Here is a 23,892-nt window from a genome sequence, read left to right as displayed (position 1 = left end):
ATAGGGGGCTCATCTACATATTTCTGAAGTAAGACCACTAAGAACCTCAGCCCTTCCTGTAAGACTGACCCTGCACATATTACAGCCTCCAAGACTGCCTCCAAGACTGCCTCACCCCCCAGAAAATCTTCTTCAGCGATGTGCTGTCTGCATCAGATAGTGGTCCCGATGCTGTCCTCGTATCTTCTATACCTTTCACTGTGAAAAAAAAGTAAGAGGGTATTCCCAAGATATTCTGCCAGTTGATCTGGAATCCTAGGACTTCCCCAGCCTCCTATGCATTCATTGGCCAAAGTCAAATGAGAGGGGAAATTTTTGCAGCTCCCTCCTTGCTATTTGATCTTCTTCGTAGCCATTACTTGAGCTGTTTTCTCTTCATTTCCATTAATTAATTATTCTGTTTCGACTGCGCCCTCAGAGCTCTGACAGGGGTGGGAGGAGGGCAGCAACTTTATTAATAAAGTTATTATACTACATCTAGAGGTAATCATGATGCAAGAAAGTGAACAAAGGACATCTGAGTAACTGAATAAGAAACCACACATCTCCCCACCTCACTTTAACAATTTCCAGGTGTATCCCTGGCTGTTTTCCCCTGAGCAACCTCTTTAGGTCCCTGGCAGCTCTCTCTACAGCTCTTTTAGACTATAATGTACAGAACTCTAATGGTTCTGCAAATTGATGTCATCAGAAGCAGAATAATGATGGTTTCGTTTTACTAGTGGTATAAGGACTGGTAATAGCACATTTATATATTACTTTCATGAAAGCACTTTCACATCTATTGTCTCGTGGAATTCTCACAACAAACCTGAGAGGCGGCTGGAGGAGGAGTTCTCACCTCCGCTTTACTGGTGGGGAAACCACACGAGACAGTTAACTAAGGCCTCCTCCTGGCCACAGACCTGATGCAGTACCACACCAGGGCCCACTCACCCTGAGATCTAGCTCTTCATCTCCCGTCACTAACAACAGCTTAAATGGCAAAGAGACCTGGGAAAAACCACCATCCCGATGGAATCGCAAATAGCCATTGTGATTTTAGTTTGGTACCTGGAGATACCATGTGGCAGTAACTCCCAGGGCAGAGATACAAGAGAAAAGAAGCAAAGAGCAGTTTTCACTGTAAGACTTTCACTCAGGGTTTCTCATCCTTGGCACTACTGACATTTGGGGCCAACAACTCTTTGTTGTGGGACTGTCCTGTGCATCACCAGGTATTTGGAAGCATCTCTGGTCTCTAACCACGAGATGTCAGTAGCACTCCCTATCCACCTCCCAGTGTGACAAGCAAAGATGTCCCTAGATATTGCCAATTGTCTCCTTGGGGTGCAAAATTCCTCTTGGTTTCATCCATGATATTATGATACATAGCTTATCTCTCAATATTTCTCCCTCCTTCTCACCCTGCCCATACCCCTGCCCTAGGAGGTTTTTCCTGGGCAAGTCATCCTCAACTAAGATTGTCCAAAAGTCTGTATCTTATGAGTTTGAAGCTTGTTTCTATCTCTTCCTAGATGAGCCATCTTGGGAGAGTTATCTCTTGGAGCCTCAGTTTCCTCATTTGTCAAATGTGAATTATACCACCCTCCTTCCATGGCTTTTATGAGGATTAAATGAGATGATGTACCTACAGGCTGAGCATGAGGTCTGGGTCAAACTAAGCATCCAATAATATACAGCCAGTATTATTTTGGAGGAAAGAAAGGATTTGGACTGGATGGCATATAACTGAGGATGACCCCTTCAGGTAGAGTTTGCTCCAGCTGCCCCCTCTGTCCACCTGCCTACAAGGCACTGCCACTCTGACCCAGCAGAATTACTGTCCATGTGGGGGAGGAGCAATGACTTCACTGTGAATACATAGGACTTAGTAGCCCATTAACAGTCTCTGCTTCTCCTTGGATGACAGTCGTCATTAATGGCTAGAATGTTTATCCTCGGCCATTCATCTCTATGACCCACTCAAAGCTTGACATTCTAATTACCTGCTGTGGCATAGAAGGCCCTACAAGATCTGGCCACTGCCCTTTTTACTATCCTTACCACTTCCACTTTCCCTCTCACTTGCTCTTCTTTCTGTTCCTGGAACCTCCAAGCTGGCCCTGACTTGGTTTTGGTCTCACGGTTAGTTCCCTCTGCTTGCAACAATCTGCCCCTAGAACTTCTCTATCTTCTTTCCTACACTGAGCTCTTGGCTTACCAAATCCAAGGAGCCTCAGCCTCTAGGCACCTTCAATCTCCTTATCCTCCCTCACTTTCATCTCAGCTCTCCTGTTTTGTCTGTATCTCCCCTTACCATGTTAGTTTCAAGAGACCAAGGGCTTTGTTTTGTTTGCCACTGTAGCCTAAACACTTAGAACAGTGTCAGGCCCATAGTAAATAGTCCAGAATATATTTGTTGAATAAATGATTAAATGACCTCCTCAAGGGCAAGTCCCATGTTCCTGTAACTCCCATGAAACCTGACACTAGTTGACAGTAGATGCTCAATTACTATTTATTTAATTGACCTCTAGTACTTCTGGAGCACCAACTGTGATCTCTGGAAGCTGCTAAGCCTCGGAAAACTTTTGCTGAGAGGACAGCTCTGTCCTTAAAGAGGAAGAGAAAGAAAGCATAGCCCACAGTGTCCTCTTGAAGTCCTCAATCCTTCATGGCTAAATGTGCCACTGACACTAAGTATTAGGAAGTGGGCTGGAATGGGGAGATGGGGTGTGGACTCCTGGCCCAATTATGAACCTAGAATTGTACTTAGAAAGGACCCCAGGGGGGTCCACACCATCAAAGGAGTTAAACTGCTGGTTGCCCTAGAAACCATCCAGGTCCTCAAGAGTAGCACTGATGGCTACTCATCATTACCTGCACAGGTAGTCCTGAGGCCCAGTCCCTCGTTTTCACACACCTTTGCTAACAGAGCCCCATTTGTTTAAGAGCAGAGGTCAGAACTGCAGTGGGTTTAGGGCTAGGGAACAGCAATTACATCCCAGATCCTGCCATCTGGTCTCCGCCACACAGACCCTGCCCTGGGAGCCAGCCAGGCACACGAGGTCTGCAGAACCCCTCGGAGACCTTGTCCTTCAGGTGGCTGGCAGGCAACTCAGCTTGCCGACGAGGCGCACCCTCGATGCCGGGAACTGCTGCTTCCGCATTTAGACTGCATCGTGTTACCTCACTGCCAGCCAATCCGTGCCTCCCCAGGCTCAGCACACATTCTCCCCTTTGCCACAGACATCGCCTCGTGTCACTCTCCACTCCTGGAGCACGCTGCGCCCAGGGCCTGCCGGCGTGGGGTGGCATGGGGGGAGGCAGCGGAAGGCCACCAGAGCCAGGGGCACCAGCAGCCTCTACCCACCCCCCAACCCCCGGTTCTCCTCCATCACGCATATGATGTTAGAATCACAGGATTGCAATAGGTCCAGGCCCCTCTCAGTTGGGATGTGAGTGGCAAGAGGGTGGAACAGGGGTGAGGAGAGAGTTCAGCAACCTTAGAAGAAGCTGAGCTCTAAGTCACCCTCAGAGGACTGATGAGGTCAATGGTCTGCAAACGCCTTTAAACCAGGCCCCTGCCAGCTCCGCACCAGGTGAGGACGACTGTTTCCCCACTTACTGACTCCAGCTCTGGCTCACTTGTGCCCAGGACCAAATTTCAGCCACTGGCATCTCCACTGACAAAACAGAAGAGCAGGGACTAACATTTTAGGAAATGAGAGGGTCCCTTACAACCAAGACATGCCCAAGTTGTTTTTGTTTGTTTTTTTAATAAATTTGTTTATTTACTTTTGGCTGTGTTGGGTCTTCGCTGCTGTGTGCGGGCTTTCTCTAGTTGTGGTGAGCGGGGGCTACTCTTTGTTGTGGTGTGCGGGCTTCTCATTGCAGTGACTTCTCTTGCTGCAGAGCACGGGCTCTAGGTGCGCGGGCTTCAGTAGTTGTGGCACACGGGCTCAGTAGTTGTGGCTCGCAGGCTCTAGGGCACAGGTTCAGTAGTTGTGGCGCACAGGCTTAGTTGCTCTGTGGCATGTGGGATCTTCCCAGACCAGGGCTCGAACCCGTGTCCCCTGCATTGGCAGGTGGATTCTTAACCACTGAGCCACCAGGGAAGGTCAAGACATACCCAATTTGTTGAAGAGAGAGAGTGGATCTTGGGAAGGGAGTTAGCAAGGTAGACTTAGAGCTGGCTAACCGTGTGGGTCCCCGTGTACCCAGCCTGGGCTCAGGGGAGCTGGCTCCCAGGGGGACAGGGGCCAGAGAGAGAATGGGGTCCACAGCCTTGCAGTGAAGCTGCACCACCCCCATGCCGTAGGCAGCCCTCCGTCTTCTCAGAAGGCTCCAAGCTCATCCTAGAGGGAGACTTTCAGAGAAGGGCATTTTATCTTCATGCTGTCTCACTTCAAAGGTTTTTCCTCCAGATAGAACCAGAGATGTTAATATATCTTTAAGTAGAGAAAAGTGGGGAGTGTAGGGGACAGAATGGGAAACCAGGATAAATCTTCACAGGGTGTTCAAAATTTTACACAAACACAGCTCTCCAGCAGCAATAATGGCTCCACAGATGTGCCATGTGTGAGCACTGTTAATAGATTTCCACGCACCACGGGGGTAAGTGTGGCCGGGAACATGGAGGAGAAATACAAATGAGGAGCGAAATCAGATGATTCAAGACAACCTCCATTCAACGTGTCTGTGCACACACAAGGGGCGGGGGTCTCTTCCTGCCCACGTCAGACCTCCGCCTCCCACGTGGTTTTCCTTTCCACTTTGCAAGCCAAGAGGGCATCCCCAAATAGACTTGACTGTTGTGACGCCGTCAGCCCCTCGCTGGGTAAAGGGATCCATGTTTGAGATCATCTTGCCCAGCTGTCACACCCCATGTCCAGAAAGGAGATATCGTAAACATGTTCATCAGAGAAACAGTCAGATTACAGTAGAATCATGGACCTGCTGCACATGGAGCAGACTGCATAATTCCTAAGCCAATGTGCTGCATTTAAAGTGCTAATGAAATTTTATGGAGGCAAAGAGGTAGCGGCCTCAGAAGGTCAAAAGGAAGTTGATCCTGGTGCCATGCTTAGACGGTGGGGTTATTCTCTCACCTTCCAGCCCTCAGTTGATACATCTGGGTAGGAAGACATATTTTCCTTTAATACAACCACCATGACAAGTGGAAAGTGATTCTTTGAGATGGAAACAGGTCAGGGAATGTACAAAAGCCACCCCATGTTAGAAGACACATAATGTCTTTTAAATTGTCCTCCATTCTCAGAGTAACTGTCTGGGCACCCCTTTTGCAACAGGCCAAAGTCCCAACAGCCAATTGTGAAAGGTGAGGCGGGCCCTGAAAAAGGCTTAAAAAGAAATCACTTGCCAACAGCTGCTTAAAAAACAAGAACCAAAAAAAAAAAAAAAAAAGGTGCAGTTAGCAGAAAAGCTTCAGCCCCACTTTGCAAAGCTGATTTATTTTCAGCCTTTTTTATTTCATTTATTACCTAACGGATAATGCACACATTTTCAAGACCTGGTTAAAAAAAGAAACCTATTGCATAACTGTAATAGGCCCAGCAGCTATTGTTGTAATGAACAAACTGGACATCTCACCTCAGAGAAATGGATTCAGAGGTCTGAGGCCTAGGCATTCTTTTAGGGTGTCCAGTGAGCCAGCTTCCCAGGCAGAAAGGACAGGAGAATCCTAGGGGGTCACAGTATGAATCTAAACGTGTACTAAGGGGAGAGGGGAAAGTCACCTCTGAACCATTAGAGGATGGATATGGGACAGGGGTCACTGAACTGTAGTCTCTTCTCTTTTCTTACAAATAACAATAGAATCTAGTATCCATTCTTTTTTTTTTTTTTTTTGGCTGCGCTGGGTCTTCATTGCTGCGCACAGGCTTTCTCTAGTTGTGGCGAGCGGGGGCTACTCTTCATTGCGGTGTGCGGGCTTCTCATTGCGGTGGCCTCTCTTGTTGTGGAGCACAGGCTCTAGGCGTGCGGGGTTCAGTAGTTGTGGCACACGGGCTCAGGAGTTGCGGCTCGCGGGCTCTAGAGCGCAGGCTCAGTCGTTGTGGCGCACGGGCTTAGTTACTCCGCAGCACTTGGGATCTTCCTGGAGCAGGGCTCGAACCCATATCCCCTGCATTGGCAGGCAGATTCCTAACCACTGCGCCACCAGGGAAGTCCCTGGGCTACACTCTTAAAGGCACTGGGCAGAGGCTGACCAAACCACGCACAAATAGTGAAGGAACCATGCAAATCCCCACGTTGCAAGACCACCACTACAACCTCCAGGGCCAACAGGCTACTAAGGAAGGACAAGGCAGAGGTTTCCATTCGCTCTGGGTCTGTAACAGAAACAATGCACTATATAACTGGAGAGGGTCTAGTCCATTTCCCTCTTTCGCTACTGCTGAGGGAACTGTGGGTCTCAGAGAGTCCATGACTTGTCCAGGGCCACAACTCAGGTTTACTGCTTCTTCCTCCAACGCCCACTAGGACCTTGGCCACTCAAAACACTGTCCACAGGCCAGGAGCATCAACATCACCTGGAAGCTGGTTAGAAACACAGTCTTGAGCCCACCCAGACATCGTGTATCAGAATTCACAGTTTCCAGGACCCCCAGGTGATTAGTATGCACGTTAGAGTCTGAGAAGCATCGTCCAACCCAGCACTGTCCCTGTGCACAGATGGGGGGGAGGGCAACTTCTCAGCAGGGAATCTGTTCACCATGGCAACTGACCACTCAACTCCCACTGGCCCTCCCGCTCTGAACTGGTCTTTGAAATGCTTTTATGTGGACACAGCTCACTACCTCTGAAAACAAACCTTCTCCCACTGAGAAGCAGATTTCCCGAGTACCAGTATCACTAAGCCATCAGCTAATTAAAGCCAGAGGTTTGTCTGTATCACTGTTCCCCCACCTTGTCTTCTTGTATAAATAGCATTTACTTCTCTGATAACAGTCACTACCCACCATTTTGTTCCGTCTCCTCTTAATTTACTGCAATTCATTATCCTTAGAAGAAATCGGCCCAATCCTCCATCCCCAAACCCATGCAATCTTTCCTTTTCTGCCCTTAAATGTATAGGATCTTCACTCCCAATGAAGAAAACACTAAACTTCCCTTTAGGGATGGTCTAGCTTTTGGTCTCAAAACCTCCACTGCTTGAGACAGGAGATGTTTCTACGTCTAAAATACTTTAAAAAGGTACTCCTTAGAACATCCATTCATTACATAAAAGATTGGTCCACTCCCAATTCCCTCAACTCACTTGCTAGGACCATGCAGCAAGAAAGGACTGATTCCAACTCCTGCATTTCACAGGTGAGGGGAGTGGGACACTGTGGCCTTTGTGGACAGGGACCAGAAGTGAGATCTACACTTCCACAGGCCCCACCCCTGGGATCAGAGATTGTGATGTAAATATCCAACCTGAGTGAATCCTTTACAAGAAATGGCCTGTTTCCACGCCAAAAAGAACACCAGGCAACAGCAACAAGGTCTCCTAACCCTGGCAGGGGACTCTTCACAGCCTCGGTCCTGAGCCACTTGTCTGACTCCTCATTCTTTGACTTCTAACCTTGATTGTGTCCCTGACTTTGACCTCCTTCCTCCTTTGGATAAGAAGTCCGGGCCTTAAGGGCACTCAATTCTTCCTTCTCACTCTGCTGCCTTTGGCTGAACAACTTCCTGCAGCATGCAGCCCAGCCCCAAGGACACAGCTCCTCAGCGAAGCTGGGGCAGACGTCCTACTGCTCCAGGTGCATCTGGGCCCAAGAGCAGAACTGGTGCAGATAAGACCTGGCACTGCTCTCAAGATGTTGACAGACACGCCCTTAATAAATTTACCTAACAAGGCAACAGATGAGAAGTGCCAAAGAGAATCTCATGCAAGAAGTGCTGGCAGAGGGCAGAGGTGGGAGGGTCATGAAGACTGAAGGATTTGGTGATTCCAGGAAGGTCGGACTTACACTGGGCTTTAAAGAGTGGATAGGGGATAGGATTGGCAGAAAGGTGAAGTGAACTGAATTAACTCTTCCAGAAGCTTCCTGCAGAGGGTGGAAGTCTTCCTAGGTGTGCTTCAGGTGACGTAGCTGTCAGAATCCTCTCCAGGGGAGAGGAAGACACACAACTAGACTCAACTGAAGGGAACTGGCTATTCAGGAAAGTGGATGTCCCTTTCAATCTCTGTGGTGGTGGGCTTCTTGGGGGCCTTCCTGGGGCCCTGCATCTATTCACCACTGAGCTCCAGAGTGGCCTTAACCAGTGGAAGGCATGCCTCTGTCTAACTGAGAATCCTGGCTGGTATGTCCAGATTGAAAGACCCCGGTCCCTTCGAGGAACTTGCAGGGGTCAAGCAGGCATGCTGTCTAAACACCTGGTGTGTCCCACATCTCAGAATGCACCAGATTCCAAAGCAATGAGAACAGCCAAAACACTGCATTCCACAATACAGGTATTTTTGTGGTGTTGTCACTGTTTTTGTCTTTCCCGCCAACATTTTCTGTAGTGAATATGTGCTTCCTCTTTGTGACTTTATTTTACGTCTGTGTTGATTGGGTATGCTCTGAAGTGGGACAAAAAATATAGCACGGTCCCAAAGCCTCTGAGCCAAGGCGGCTGGATACTGGGGACAGGGATACTGAAGCAGCAGCCTTTAGGCCTACATGAAGCCAGAATGCCTTGGATGCCCCTTACCGCAATGCCTACCAGGTGTATAGAGTGTAACAATTCCACTTGCCCTACTTACTCGGATCCCTGCTGCGCTGCTCCCAGGAGAGAGGAGCAAGCATTATCATCTGCGTTTACACTGTTGCAGCTCCAGGCCCAGAGAAGCCAAGCGATTTGCCTAATTCCACGCAGTCCCTTAGGGGCAGAAACAAGCCTAGGAGGCAGGGTTTTTCACATGTCAGCCCTATGTACTTTCTCCCAGGCTGGCTTAGGAACCCAAGGAAAGTAAAACACCAGAAAAAAGGAGAGTGGAAGAGGGGGTACCTCACATTTAATGATTACCTTTCATTCCAAAGAGCAGTAATTTATATGTGAATGAATGATACGTCATGAATTATATCTTTTAGGAAAATACACATGTCGATAACAGAAAGAGATGCAACAAACAGAAAAGTATAACATGGGGGTAAACGTTCAGAAGAGGTGTGGAGTGATAAGTATTGTACAATTTTTGTTATTCAAAACTTCAGTTATTGGGACTTCCCTGGTGGCGCAGTGGTTAAGAATCCGCCTGCCAATGCAGGGGACACGGGTTCGAGCCCTGGTCCGGTAAGATCCCACATGCCACAGAGCAACTAAGCCCGTGTGCCACAACTACCGAGCCTGCGCTCTAGAGTCCGTGAGCCACAACTACTGAGCCCGCCCCGCATGCCACAACTACTGAAGCCTGCGCGCTCTAGGGCCTGTGCTCCACAACAAAGAGAAGCTACAGCAATGAGAAGCCTGCGCACCACAACAAAGAGTAGCCCCCGCTCGCCGCAACTAGAGAAACCCTGTGCACAGCAACGAAGACCCAACACAGCCAAAAATAAATAAATTTATTTTTTTTAAAAAGCCAGTTATTGAGAACATGATCAGAAGTAAACAGTAAAGCACTCAAGAATCCAAATTTTACACTACAAAATTCAGGTACAGAAGTTTCTACTTGAAAAAACATTCCCTCAGCTTTTCATCTGGTTATTTACTCGTATTTTTTACTTATTTATTCTTGCTTTGCACACCCTATTAACCATCTTGATTATTTCAGCCCCTGTACAAAATCAATTTAAAAATAAAAAATTAGAAAGTGATAGGGCTCCTACTAGGTATACTTATGGTAATAACAGCTGATATGCAGACAATGAAGAAAGCCACATACAACTAAAAAAAAATTTTAAGCTAAAAAACTGGTAAAGAATACACAAACATAGAAGTATGGTGCCAAGAGCCCTATACCCAACATAGCAATAATTATATTCATTCATGATTATGCCCTGATTCTTTATGGAAAAGCTAAACTATGATTGGTATCCTGTCACATTTTTAAGAAAATGAGAAAGCATTCATTTTGGAAAGATGATTGGCAGATGAGCTCAGAATAAAAATGGTCTGAGATGTATAAAAGGATAAAATCTGAAAAATTCTCTTAGCAGGAATTTCTTACTGTCCCCCAATGGGGATCTTTTAGAAGAATCTTTAGAGGAGTGGTTCTCAAACTTTAGCATGATCAGAATCCCCTGGAGGACCTGTTAAACTCAGCAGATTGTTCATCTCATTTAATCTTTAAAACCATCCTGTACCATTATTATTCCCGTACTCCAAAGGGGAGAACCACGTTTCAGAGAGGTTAACTAACTTGCCCAAGGTCACACACCGAAAGCTGCTGATTCCATGGTTTGGGGTAGTGCCCCAAACGCCAATCACAAGTTGCCAGGTGATGCTGATGCTGGTCGTCCACAGATCACACGCTGAGAACCACTGCTTTAGAGGCTAACCAGGGAAAGTAGCCATGATAGAAAGAAGGGGACCAATAACACATGCAAAAACAAGTGAACGGGAAAGGCCAGATTCTTTTTCATAACCTCCCCAGAAGGACAGACACTCCTGTGGGCTCCCATGACTCTGGACCCAGAGGGGACCAGTGGTGAAGCTGGCAGGCTGAATGCCAAACCAGCACATGATGCAAAGTAATTCTTTCCTTATCCAAGCCTTGGAGCTAGGATCTTTAGAAAAGCCCCAGTGGGTCTATCTCACTCCCTCTTCAAGCTTCTCATCTAGGGCTCTTCCTGGGAGAAAATATCCTGGTTCTGAGCAGGATACCAAGGCCCTTCTCCAGCATTAGGGGTATGTGGTATAACTCCCCAGGTGAGAGCTGCCAGCCAATGTTGTCACGGGCACAGCCCCACAGGAGCCTATCAAATCCTGACACATGGAATGTGTTAACATTGGTAATTTCATAAAAATGGGTTTGCCGTTTGCTCAAAAGCTTTCAGTAAAGACTGTTTCTTAAAGACAGAAGGTAAAAGCAGATGCTGGAGGGCCAGCGCTCTCCTTCAAGGTTCCCTTGGGGGACAGGGGGCCCTGGCTCACCTTCCTCCTGCTTCTTCAGGGCCTGAGCACAGGTCACGGGGCTTACTCAAGGGGGCTGGGGGTAGTCATCACTCTGAATTTTCTCTCTAGTACAGAGCCTAGGCTGAGGACTGTGGCTAAGCCCGTAGAAGTGGGTGCTGTAAGAATATTTACTGAGCACTTACCGTATGCCAGGCCCAGCTGTAAGGGTTTCACCTATATCATCCCCTTTCATTCACAACAACCCTGCACTACGACTGTCCTCACAGGTGAAGTAACTTGCCCAGTGGCACACATTCTTAAAGCCGGTGATTAAAAGCCTTCCACCACCTGGCCTATAGTGCAGAATCCTGGGGTCCTTCCCTCATGCCTGGCTATTCCTTCTGAGTCTCCTTTGCTGGACCCCCATCATCTCCCTGATCTTTAATCCAAGTTGGACAAACTTGTCTGTAAAAAGATAATAAATTCTCTTGGTTTGGCGGGCTGTACGCCTTTGTCACAACTATTCAACTCCACCATTTCAGCTCAAAAGCAGCCATAGACAATGGATAAAGGATTGCAAATAGCTGTATTCCAATAAAATTTTATTTACTAACAGAGACAACAATCCAGCTGCTGTCTGCCATCCCCTGCTCTAAACAACAGGTCCCCCAGGCCTTCCTCTGGATCAGCCCTTTCAACCTTTTTATTATCTACACTCAAATCTTTGTGTCCCCATCCAGTCTCAGGCCTCTAAGTAATATGTTTATGCTAATGACTCCCAAATTCTGAACTCCAACCCAGACTTCCCCCTAAACTCCTATCTTACAGGTCCAACCGCCTATTTCACTTCTCCCCTTGGGGATTTCAGGCACTGAAACTCGACAAGGCCAAAGCTCAATCCCTAATTTCAACCCTCCTCCCAAACCTGCTTCTCTCTCAGGTTTTCCCTTCTCAGTAACAAGTCATCACACCAGGGGATCAGGTCAAAAACCTTGATGTTTTTGATGTCAACTTTGCCCCTTCTCTCAACAAATCCTATCAGGCTTACCTTCAAATGACATGCGGAATCAGACCTCCTCTCCCACCTCTTTCACCACTAACACCATGGTCCAAGCCACCATCATCACTAATCTAGATTATGACAATAGTTCTCTAACCAATCTCCTTCTGCCCCCTCCCTCTCTTGTCCCCTACATGTCCATTCTCCACATGCAGCGAGAGTGATCAGCTAGTGATAGCATATCTCACTGCTCAAATCTGCCCATGGCTCCATCTCACTCCCAGACCCACCCTGTTACCTGGCCCCTTTAGAGCTCTGACCTCATCTCCGCTCTCAGCCTCCCTCCCTCTGTCCCAGCCACACAGGTCCCTTCCTGTGCCTCCAAATTGCCAAGCACATCCCCACCTCAGCGCCTTTGCACTGGCCGTTTCCTCTGCCTGACAGCACCTCCCCTGGCATCCTTCTGGCTCACTCTCCAACATCCTCAGGAATGAGCTCAAGGACAGCTTCAACATAAGTCCTTTCCTGAACTTCAAACAAATTAACCGCCCCCCTCCCTATTCCCCTTACCCTGTCTTATTTTTCTCCATAGCACTTATCACCACCTCATAATATATTTATTTCCTTTTTGTCTCTCTTCCCCACATAGAACGTCAGCCCCATGAGGACTGGGGCTTTGTCTGTTTTGCTCACTGCTGGAATTCCTGAACCTGGAGCAATGCCTGGTATGGATTAGGCATTCAGCATTCTTTACAATAAACAAATGAGCATACTAAAAACAATACAAAGAATTATCACCTCACTTAATTCTGCAACCACTCTCCCGTAAGGCACGGCATCCTAATGATGAAGAAGCTGAGGCACAGAGGCAGAATGACTCGCTGAAAGTAACACAGATCATAGATGAGCTGGCACTAGAACACGGTCCTTCTGATTGAAGGTCTGGTCAGCCTCCCATACAGAATATAAAACACATAAATTTCTCCCAGTGAAAGCCTCCAGGGAAAAGGAGGTTATGTTATGAGATTACTTTCGTATCCTACCAGATGACTCCCAAAGCAATGCTTATCAAGTTATTCACCAGCACCTGTCCACAACACAAAGAATGAAAGTACCTGCCATCGATTCTGGTTGAGAACTGGAGAGATGAGCAGAGCTAGCGGGGAGCTGGTTGGAAAAGAAGCAAGTGTGGCATATATTTGATTCCCACCTTCTTCCTTTAGAGCAGTGATTTTCAGCCTTTTGGACTATAGCCTTCTTAGAACATCTAAAGATCTGGAGGACCACCACAGGAGAGAAGTCAAATTTTAGAGCCAATGACAGAAAAAATATTGATGAAAAAATGCTGATGTAAATTCAGTATCACTTTTACATGGATTTTTATTTGATCGATCCCAACAGCATCTACAAACATCTGGGGAAAAAGTACTACACACAACATACAGACAGCCCACAGATGAAGCCATCTGCTTCTCTGAGAGGGAGTGTGGTTTAGTGATTAGAAGCGGGCTGTGGAGGCAGATGGCATGGATTTGAACCATGACTTTACCTCCTAATAGTAGAGAGACCTGAGACAGCTCACTTCACCCTTTTGGGTCTCAGTTTTCTCATCAATAAGGAGATTAAAATGTTACTGGCTTCACTGGGTCACTGAATTGAATGAGTAAATACATGAAAGTTCCTAGAACCGTGCCTGGCACATGAGAAATGCTCAATCAGCGGTAACTGTATTATTTGAGGCAGACAGTGTGCTATGTTTGGAAGGGTCCAGAGTCCACTTGCTGTAATCTCCCAGCCCCAGGGGAGTCCAAAGCCCCCATTGCGGGAACCACTGCCCTACAGCACTGACTTTCAACAAGCGAGGCACGGAGAAGAATGGCAGTCAGGTGCAGCTTTAAAAGCACCCTGGGAGGGGCTTCCCTGGTGGTGCAGTGGTAGAGAATCCGCCTGCCAATGCAGGGGACATGGGTTTGACCCCTGGTCTGGGAAGATCCCACATGCCGCGGAGCAACTAAGCCCGTGCGCCACAACTATTGACCCTGTGTGCCTAGAGCCCGTGCGCCGCAACAAAGAGAAGCCACTGCAATGAGAAGCCCGCACACCGCTACGAAGAGTATCCCCCACTCGCCACAACTAGAGAAAGCCTGCGTGCAGCAACGAAGACCCAATGCAGCCAAAAATAAATAAATACATAAAAAAATTAAAAAAAAAAGCTCCCTGGGAGATGCCGTCACTCACCACCAGTATCTTGGTCCAGGAGAGTTTTCAAGGCACCATACAGAAATAACCAGAACCAACTCTACTTCATTTCTAGTTTCTGCAGACTGATCTCTAGCACTGTGCTCATTAAGAACCAGTTCTACTATAACAAAACAACGGTAGCTGTACTCTGAGGGTTCTTATAAAGGGATTTTGTATCTGTTTTGTAACCAGTAAAAATTGTACTAGTACCTTTAATAAGTTGAGAGCTTAAGACTCCACTTCAGGGGGAATTGGAATACCTTTTTTTAATTTTTTTTTTTAACGTTGAGCCTTCTTTTAATTTTTTTATTTTTATTTTTGGCCGTGTTGGGTCTTCGTTTCTGTGCAAGGGCTTTCTCTAGTTGCGGCAAGCGGGGGCCACTCTTCATCGCGGTGGGCGGGCCTCTCACTGTCGTGGCCTCTCTTGTTGTGGAGCACAGGCTCCAGACGCGCAGGCTTAGTAGCTGTGGCTCACGGGCCTAGCTGCTCCGCGGCATGCGGGATCTTCCCAGACCAGGGCTCAAACCCGTGTCCCCTGCATTGGCAGGCAGATTCTCAACCACTGCACGACCAGGGAAGCCCCTGAAATAATCTTTTAAGTGCATTGGGATTTTTCATTATAAATAATTTTTTCATTATTAATACAGGATCATTATTAAAAGGAAATGTAAAAAGAAGAAAATAATTATCCACAGTTTTCCCTCCCCCATCCCACAACTCTATTAAAATTCTGGTGAACTTCAGGAGGAGTAAATCTTAACTCCATATTCTGTCTTGTCATCTTTCTGAGAGCACCATGTCTCTGGATCTACGTGGGAAGTGGTCTCCCAAGCTTTGATGAGTCTCCTTTGGTGGCCCTGGGTGGGCCCCAGAGATGACACCCAGGGCCCCAGAGATGACAGGAAGGGAAAGTATTTCCCTGTGTGGATGCTTGTATTCCAGAGGCCTTGATCAGAACCACAGGGTGCCTTGCAGGAGGGTAAGCAGTGGGATTTATGCAACATTTCCAGCCAATCCCACATGTGAAGGCAAAATGGGGAGGTATGCACATATGCAGACATGTCTGTGTACACCTGGAAAATTTCTAGAAGGAACTACATGAAACTGATAATGGTTGTTCCCTCTACAGAAGAGAACTGAGTGTCTGGGATAAATGAGACCTTCTTTCCATTGCATTTATTTTCATTTATTTATTTAACAAACACTTATATAGCGCTTCCTAGACCATCTATTATATCATGTGTATTATTCTCCTGATAATAAGCATTTAAAAAGAGATACTGTCTGATGATAAGATAAAGAATCAGCAGAGATGCTTCTCATTCATCTAAGCAGTAATGAGGAGGGGGCTGTGGTGGGGGGCAGAGCACACCATAAAACTACAGACATGCTTTTAAATTGCAGCGAAAGCTGACTGGCAGCTGCTCAAGACCTCCCAAGCTCCCTAAACTCCAGATCTCTAAAAATCCGGAAGATCCTGATATCTTGAAGTGTCTCTCTCAAGCCCTTCAGATGGGAGCAGCCATAGGCTCATCCACAAACACCCTGAACTTATCCCTCACTGCCAGGGAGACACTTGTTTTCTTTACTCCAGCCTTACAGAAAATGGACATACGAACATCAAGCAGGATGCTGTGGAAATTAATAACACTTTATGGAGGACAGATACTGGACCAAAGAAAGGTACAAACAGACTTTAAGGAAGAGATACGAACGCTGAGACCTTTGAAGCCCTACCAGGGTTCGTCCTAGGATGGGCTGAGCTCAGGTGTAAGCAAGGTATAAACTGTAACAGGTGTGTGCGCCTTTGAAGTTGATTCCTGCTCTTTCTCTTCAGTTCCTCCTGTTCTGGAGTAACGAGGCCCCCAGTAAGCTATCATGCGGGGTGCAGGGTCTAGCCAGTTGTACACTCTCAGAGTACATGTGTGCATGATGAAATCACTGCAACACCAGAGAGCAGAGGAAGAAATGTTAACAACAGTGTCCCCGTCTCCAGAGAAGAAAACAGATGCTCAAGCAGGAAAAATATTTAAGAATATTAAAAGACAGAGAGTATTTTTACTGATATAAACCTGTAGAGGAGAAATTATGAACAAGGCCAGTTAGCCCAACTTAATATTAGATCAACAGTTTACGCCACATAGTAAGTTTGTGATCTCGGTCACGTAGTTTTCTAAGCCTGTTTCTTTAACTATAAAAATGGGGGTGGGACTTGCCTGGTGGCGTAGTGGTGAAGAATCCGTCTGCCAATGCAGGGGACGCAGGTTCGATCCCCGGTCCAGGAAGATCTCACATGCCGCGGAGCAACTAAGCCCATGTGCCACAGCTACTGAGCCTGTGCTCTAGAGCCCACACACCACAACTACTGAAGCCCCCGCACCTAGAGCCCATGCTCCACAACAAGGGAAGCCACCGCAATCAGAGGCCCGTGCACTGCAACAAAGAGTAGCCCCCACTCGCCGCAACTAGAGAAAGCCCGCGTGCAGCAACAAAGAACCAACACAGCCCAAAATAAATAAAATAATTTTTTACTTAAAAAAATTTTTTAAAAATGGGGTAAAATAGCTAATCCATAGGATCAAATGAAAAACGTATGCGAGTCACCTACTTTAATGGAGTACCTGACAGACAGTAGATGTCTATCCACGTTGGCCAGTATTGCTGTGTTTGTAGAGGAGCCTGTGGCAGGGGTGTCATGGTAACAGGCTGAGGATAAGCAGAAGATTCTCCCTTCTCGAGGAACAAGGATGTAAGCATTCCAATGTACCACAGATCAGGTACCTCCAACCCAAGAGGAATAAACAGCCCTTTGCAACCCTCAGACCTGACCTGGCCCCAAGGCGGGGCTACTTCCTTCTGTACAGTTATCAAACCCTCTAACATAAGCCACGTATATGGTGGGTGAGATTCAAGGAAGGACTTGGGCAGAAGGGCACTGTTTGAGAGTCATTCCCACAAATATTTTCCATCGTCACGCGTCCGACGGGCCTGGGCTGGCTGCTAAGGGCAGCCCGAGGGTGAATAAATCCTGACCTGCTCCAAATTGGGAATAGGGTCCCATGTGTGCAGAACACTGAACTGAATGCCAACGGTGAGGGAGCGAGGGGGAGGGGAATGACACACGAGGTAGTTCTTCCACTGAAAGGAGCTCACAGCTGAAGTGGAGATAATGTCCCAGAGGAACCAGCTAAAGAACGTTTCAGAGAGGAGTGAGTCCACAGCTGTGAATGCGCATGGCATCAGTGGAGGGCGAGTGCTGAGCAGCAGTGGGAGAGGGTTAAGTGGCGGCTAGTCCTGAAACCTGGTGCTTAAAGAGACTGGCAGCCCCTGAGTTCAGGCCGCTAACTGCAGTCAGGCTGGGCAAGATGGCGCAGGTGCACTCCAGCACTTGTCAAGGTGTCCCCACCTCCCAACACTCATCACAGGCTCCAGAGGTCCCAAAGGCTCCCTTGTTCCTTCCACGGGGCGGGAGCAGCTCCGAAATTACAGGGGAACGTTAAAGACTAAGATGCGGCTTCCAGTCCAACAGGGGCATGGCAGTTAATAAATATAACAGCAACAACAATCAATCAGCATTCAAAGACCACTTGCAATACACCAGGCATGGTTTTCAATATTTTCTCAGTATCAACTTATTTAAGCCTCCCCAAAAGCCTATGAGATCGATACTATTATTGTAATATTACCATAATTTTTCATAAGAAGAAACAGAAACAGAGAGGTGAAGTAAGAAGCTGGGATGACTTTGAAGAACTTTTTGATAAACGTGCACTGCTATCATTCAAATTCCTTCTCATGCCCCACACTGGTTATCTTCCAACCAGAGCTGCAGGTCACAGTGCAAACAGGCTGTGAGACTTAACCAAAGGAAACAATTTAGGTGAGCGTTCGTGCTCCTACCTTGGTCTCATCAGCACGCTCTTCTAGAGAGTTGAGATGATGGCGCACAGACACTGTGGCGCCACCGTGTTGACCCTGAGCAGGGTGATGAGGTGCCCCACCACTGGTTCCCTCCTTGTGCTGCCATGTGCCTCCAGCTCATCTCCTTGCCCTTTGCCTCTATCACTTCCTGTTTTATCCAACCCCCCCACCTGCCCCCAACAAGTATCTTAATCACACATTGATTAGTAGCCATGTGGGCCTCACTGTGGTCTTAAACACTTTCTAACAGTTAAATCTGAGTTTGAACACAGGTTGGAAATGAGGTTACTGATTTTCTTAGCAAGAGAAGCGAAGTAGAGGAGACTGTACTTCACCCTAAGGGACATATTAACTGAACCTGTTTTATCAAAATCTATTCAGTTTTAGTAGCATGCTTGTTTCAACTGGCTCTAACTGAGCATTTTCCATCAAGAAGCAGCCAACAACTACCTTAGGTACCTCCAAGATACTCCTAAGTAAGGCACATTAGCAGATGGAGCCCAGGTGCATATGTGCATGCCACAGGAGCACGTGTCGGGGTACACGTGGGATTGGGGGCTAACAGTGACAACTGTATTATGCTTGAATCCTAGTATAAACAAGCACGGGTCGCTGGAGTCCATCTAGACACAGAATACCTAGACCCTCACTGACTGGCTGAAATCTCCACCTGAATTCTACAACAGGCTTGCAAAAACTCAGCTTCCACGGCAGTCTTTCTCTGCAAGCCAACTGGCACAAAGAAAAACCAACACCATGGAAGCAGTAGGAAAGAGAACCTATAGATGCTTATTTTTTAGGAGCTTGGATTCTTCTTCCTATTGCTTGGTGAAGAAGCCTCAGATCCCAGTCTCTTTGTCCCTACTGGTTTGTGTCCATTTCTGAGTATCTGCACCCTCTGTGATCCAAGAAGGCTTACAGAAAGCCCTAAGTGGGTAAAAAGGTACTAATTTAGCAACAGTGACATGTTTCCAGGCCCCAAATGCCTCAATTTAACATCTGGCTTTGGCTCAGAACAATACACTCAAGACACCAACATCTCTTCGGTATTCACCAAGCCAAGGGCTCTTCAAGGTACGTTTCTCTCTTCTTCATCACCACAGTAATATTCGACCCAATCCTTACTCTCAGAGGAATAACTAAAGCTTTCTTTTTCTTTGTGGATATCCTAGAGACAGAGCTTGGATGAAAGGGAAATAAGACAAAGGGCAAGCAGAAAACAAATCAAAGACTCATTTACGAGCAGACCAACCCATCATTTCCATGGACAGAGGCCCATGCCCTGGTCTCCTAACCAACCTCCAGTTTTTCAGAATCACTCTAGCGAAGGTAAGCTCCAGGGAAAAACACTCCATCACCCATCTTAATTGGCTCACAGCAAGAAATTTAATCAATCTAACCAACTGAGATGTCCCTAAAAAGCTTATCTGATTCTACTCTAAATCTGCAGAGCATACCTTTTGTATATACTAAATAATTAATATAATTGCATAGGCTCCATGTGATACCTGTGATAAATTACGTGCTCAGAATTCGAGATGTATCTGCTTGGGAGCCTTAATGTGATTTAACTGATAAAGTCCACTATTCACCTGAATCATCTGTCAAATTTTGAAGCCAGAATAATTTATGCACCCAGACATATGTATTGAACATATGCATACAACATTCACGTAGCTGGTTTAGATGACTCAACCACTTAAAAAATATTCTTTATTTCCCTGTGAACCCACAAAAAGCAAAGCACTCTTGCAAAACCAAACCAAACTACCAATGCTGCTTGGAAACAAACAAACAAAAGACAGCTGGGCCCCAGAGTTCGTGTTGTGGTATTGTCTCAAGGGAGCATTAAAACAGGAATCAGCAGAACTGGGCTGCAATCACAGCGTGCTATTATTTATCTTTAGGACAGGAGGCAAGTCATTTAACTCCTGTGACATTCAGTTGCTATACACAATGTTGAAGTTTTTTTAAATTTACCCATAATTCCTCTACACGGAGATTTACTAAAACAGTTAACAGTGGTTAACTGCTTCCAGCCTTTTCTGCAGGCAAATTTCTATCTACATCCATGTCTTCAACCACACACATAACCATATTAATAGCTATCTTCTTGGAACAAAAATTGTATAAAAAAACAAGATTGAATTCTTAGCTTTTTTCTGGCCCTAAAAAACTCTGAGATTCTGGGAATAAAGAGGACTAACAATTGCCCTGCTGCTTGGTGTAGGTGGCAGAGACATGGAGTAAATGCCCGCTGACTCAGAATGGTTGGGGAAAGGGCTCTTATGGATCACTGAATATTCCAGATAGGTGAGAGGTGGTCAGCACAGGTGCAAGGTAAAGTGGGCAGGAGACCGGATGAAGAGGAGGAGAAGACCAGAGAATAGGGCAGCTCTGGGGTCACTCTGCAGGGAAAGAATCAGCACAAAGAGAAAATGTGCAACTCAGAGGACAGGGAGAGATGCCAATCAAAGCAGCCAAGATGGAAAGTCATAAATCACTCCCAGAGTCAGCAAAAGTAAAGAGAACTGGAAAACTGCAAAGTCTCTTACACCGTTAGTGGGGCTGGTTCAGCCTTGCCGGAGAGCAATTCGGAAACACCTATCACAAGCTTTAAAACTAAGGATGCCTTTCGACCCCACAGGGGAAACTGCAAATTTGGCCCCAATTTTTCACCCTTCCTGAATCCATGACTTTGCCATGTAACTCTGCAGTACCCTGCAACTGTTTTGCCCCTTGATGCTGGGCTCTGTCACATGACTTACTTTGTGAGGTCCATAAATGTGATATAAGAAGAAACGTGAAAAGCATGTGGAAGAAATGAGCTTGCTATGTCTCTGCCAATGACATGAGAACATGTTTGGGCCAGCGTGCTGGAGAATGAGAAGCAATGGAATAGGGCAGCAGTCCCCAACCTTTCTGGCACCTGGGCCCGGTTTTATGGAAGACAATTTTTCCACAGATGGGGCGGAAGGAGGGGGAGTGTTCAGGCAGTAATGCAAGTGATGGGGGGGATGATTCAGGCGGTAATGTGAGCAATGGTTCAGGTGGTAACCTGAACAATGGGGAGCGGCAGATGAAGCTTCGCTCACTCACCCACCACTCACCTCCTGCTGTGCAGCCCGGTTCCTAACAGGCCTCGGACTGGTGCCGGTCCATGGTCTGAGGGTTGGGGGCCCCGGAACAGAGCCAAGTTCCCCCAGTCACCAGGCCCCAGACAGCCTAGATCAGCCAACAGCCAGCCAACTGATGCCTAGGCATGAGAGCAGGCCCAGCCAAGATCAACAGAGCCAGCTAGTGGACCCCCAGCTGATCCCAGTCTTGTGAATAACGCTTACTGTTTGTGCCACAGAAGTTCTGTTTTGCAGCATCACTGTAGCAATAGATAACTAATACTTCCATCAGCTCCGTATCTAAGAATTTGTCGAAAATAAATCACCAAAGATACGTACAAAGATTTGGCTACACATATGCTCATCACAACACTGTTTATAATATCAAAAATATAGAAACTATTTACATGACAATAACAGGGATTAGTTCATCATAACATGCTACATCTGTACAGTGAAACGCCACCCAGCCACGCTGCAGAAAAGCAGTAAGATGAAAAAGAGTATTTACCATGCACTAAGTTGATCATCAAACTATATATAGAATGATCTTGTACTTGTAAATATGTATAATCAGGAAAAAAAGACTGAAGCATAAACACCAAAATATTAGTAGTTATTTTGTCTGGGTGGTGTGCTTGTGGGAGATTTTTATATTCCTGATTTAGTTTATATGCCACTTCTACAGTAAATATGTATATCTTTAGAAATAAGTACTGTTGAAAATTAAGAAGGAAGACCTCAGCAGACAAGGGCACTAGTGTTGTTCATGGAAACGTGAGTGATGAATGGAGACGGATACATATGGACTGATACCAATCAGAAGCCAATGCCACAAAGATGGGAGGGCACAGGAAGAGACAAATGCTAGCAGAAAAGGTCTGAGCAGGGTGAGAGCTGCTCTTTCACCTGACTCTCTCCATTTCCTCCTTTTTAATTTGGGATGGGGAAAAAAAAGGACAGCTGCATTATTAATGCATTAATTATGATAATAGTCTGTGTGCGACTAATACATGTCAAACCACCCTCATGCCAAATTGAAAACTGACATTTTTAGTTCATGAATATTGCTCCATCAGTGACATTTATTGTACGTTCCCAATCTTGCAACAGTGAATGTCAGGTCAAAAGCATTTGCTTTCTTTCCACTTTATTTCCTATTTTAAAGCAGTAAGCTGTCACTGTTAATTGTGATGCAAAGTCATACTGCACTCAGAGAATCTGACGCCACTTGCTTCCTGAACATCTTGCTTTGGCCCCTGGAAAACTACACTGCACCAGGGCTCCTTAAACTCCTACCTAAACTTTAAATCATCACCAGAACCCTGGCCGGCCCTATCTCTATTTTTTGTTTCATTTTTCTTCAGAGCACTCATCATCGTCCAGAATGTGGTATAATTACTTACTTTGTTGATTGCCTATCACTCTCTATTATAAGTTCTCCAAGGGGGGGAATTTTTGTTTCATCCACTGCTATATTCCCAACAGCTAGAATAATCCTCACACATAATTGGTGCTCAACAAATATTTGTTGAATGAAAGAATCACTTTGCATGAATGGACTTCTCAGAATCCCCAGAGGTAAAGTGTTCTAGCCAAATATTTTATCCCATTTAAACCATACAATGATTTTTTGAATCCCAAGTCATTAGTGACCTATAGGACGATCCATTACAAAATAGACTTTTCAAAAAGCTGCATCATTCAAGCACTCATTTTTCATCTCCCATTTCATATTTACTCTTGAAAACCCTCGACTGCACTCCCCTGCCCCTGGCATGTGTCTATTGTACAACTATCCCATAATCACTCACTGATCACCAATTTTCAACCGCCATGTTTCCTGGAAATTTTCACCAACCTACAACTACATAGTTCCTAAAATAATCAACAAGCATTTATTCATAATCCACAATGTGTTCATCACATCACATACCACTAAGGAGGAACAAAGGAGAAAAAGCATAGCCCCTGATAGCAAAAATGTAAACTTTAGCTGGAGAAAGGAAAACTTTGGATGTGATGTCATGTGGAAGTGCTGCTGTAACTTCAAACCTGCTATGCCCCAAACTGAACTTACTATATATCTGCCAAACTTTCTTCCCTAGCATTTTCCTATGAAAATGGCATGTGGTCAATTAAATTAATTAATAAAAGCATGAGTCATTATTATTTAGTAAATAACATTTTATAGATGGTCACACTGATTAAAACCACAGCAATCACAAAAAAGAGAAATCATGATTTTTTACCAGTAAGGAAATCAAAATGAAAAGTATTTTGTATGTTTAAGAAATAAAGACGACATGTGTGTATCTGTGTACGTAAAGGTTCACTGAATTCGATGAATAAACCTGAACAGGTACTAAGCACCTAAGGTTGAAGGAATTGAGAAGCTATTAGGAAAGGAGATGAAACAGGCTGGGCCACGACATGCCTAGCACTGTGCCAGAAGTTGCCGCAGACACACAGAAAAAGGAAGACATTCCCTTGCTGCCCCTTCCCCATGTCTGGGGAGCTACATGGCATCATTTCTACTATTTCAAGAAAGAATATTCTTCCTCTCCAAGGGATATCAGA

The sequence above is a fragment of the Delphinapterus leucas genome, chromosome 2 (assembly GCF_059928025.1).
Source record: "Delphinapterus leucas isolate spDelLeu-1000000601 "Yukka" chromosome 2, BTC_Dleu_Yukka2, whole genome shotgun sequence".
NCBI lineage: Eukaryota > Metazoa > Chordata > Mammalia > Artiodactyla > Monodontidae > Delphinapterus > Delphinapterus leucas.
The sequence above is the reverse complement of the archived record's forward strand: the minus strand, read 5'-3'. Positions refer to the sequence as shown.